Source organism: Cydia pomonella, unplaced genomic scaffold, assembly GCF_033807575.1.
Source record: "Cydia pomonella isolate Wapato2018A unplaced genomic scaffold, ilCydPomo1 PGA_scaffold_146, whole genome shotgun sequence".
NCBI lineage: Eukaryota > Metazoa > Arthropoda > Insecta > Lepidoptera > Tortricidae > Cydia > Cydia pomonella.
In genome coordinates this window covers 633,614-635,236 of record NW_026907789.1, presented here as the reverse complement: position 1 = coordinate 635,236, position 1,623 = coordinate 633,614, and positions in this window count along the sequence as shown.

Sequence of the window (1,623 nt, the reverse complement as noted above, 5' to 3'; positions counted from 1 at the left end):
TCTTTGAAGGTTGAATCGCAAAATTAAAATTAAATTTGGAACGCAATATTTTACTTAAAATTTTCTCGTTTCTTGATTGTAATTTTGTCAACTGAAATAAATTAAAAAGAAATAAGTTTTATTAAACATTGTTCACGATTTTAAGTAGAAGTGGAGACGTGTTTGATAAATACAAAAAAATATGATTGGAATTTTTTTCATGTTTTGCTTTGAATGATTAACAACAATTTTTTCTGCTGACATTTTTGGTATGTTACAGTCAAGTGCAAAAATATGTACCGAAAGAATCGTCTCATAAATATGGTACTACGCTCTTATTACACTGGAATAAGATGCTATGGGACATATTTTTGAGTAAGATGTGTACACCCATATTTTTACACTTGACTGCACTTGACTGTACTCATTTAATCACATTTTTATATAATAATAATTATGTAAAGTAACACGAATCAAATTGAGAGTGTACTATGCTTTTGAACAACTCTGTTTATTCCACTTTTTGTAAACAATTTAGATCGTGTCTTTATTTATTAATTTTTTACTTTGGGATTGTCGTTAGACGCAATTACGCGGCTGGTTTGTGAAAAATGTATACTTCACAAAAGGGAGTAAAAATCCGTGTCACATTAATAAAATAGGTACATTTTTTTATTTGCAATTTTATTTTACCACCAGCATTTAGTTACTACTGATTCGAAAATGTTACTACTCGATTAACGAAATCTTGAACGACATAGTTAATTAATATTAAAAATGTATTTCTCTATATGTGCTATTTCTCACATTAACACCACTGTAATACATCATTTTTATGTAATAGATTATTATTTTATATGAATATTTCATATTCATTAATTTAATTACTTCATTATATTTCTTCAACATATTATATAAAAAATATACACATTAGCAATTCTCGTCTCTAAAACCTAATAGAGCTGCCTGGGGATAAATAATGAATTGCAGATCTCATGACATCTCACAATTAATTGTTTTTAATATTTAATTTTGTATTGTTTTGCAAGTTTTATAGTTATATTTGTAAGAATGCTACTGATATTAATACATGCAGCACGTTATTTATAGGCTTGACACTAAATGTACACCCGCATTTTGGGTAAAACATAATGATTGAAATCGATTTAAAAGTACCATCTATGTTAAACAAATAAATTTTGATTCTATTTCTGATTCGTTATAACCCTTAGTGTGTCAGATGCCATTTATAAGAGAATAAATAAAAGCTAGCACAAATTATATTGAATTCGTTTGCATTCTATTTAGAGTATGTAAACACTCGCAATTTTGCGTGAAATCGCTGGTTTTGGACTACTTCCAATGCAGTCAAATGTGACTGACTGATTTTCTAATATTACTAATATAATGTTTGTAGAACCCTGCGTTTGCTCTGTTAGCTACTTGCAGTTATTAGGCAATACTACACACATGAAAAGAAAAAAAAATTTTACAACGGGTATACTCCAAATTATTACCGGTGTTTTTTTGATAGCATCATCAAAAATCATGTCAATTAAAAAAAATGTACGTTACGTAGCAAATTCGTTTTCTTATTTTCTCTTCTTCTTCCTCGCGTTGTCCCGGCATTTTGCCACGGCTCAT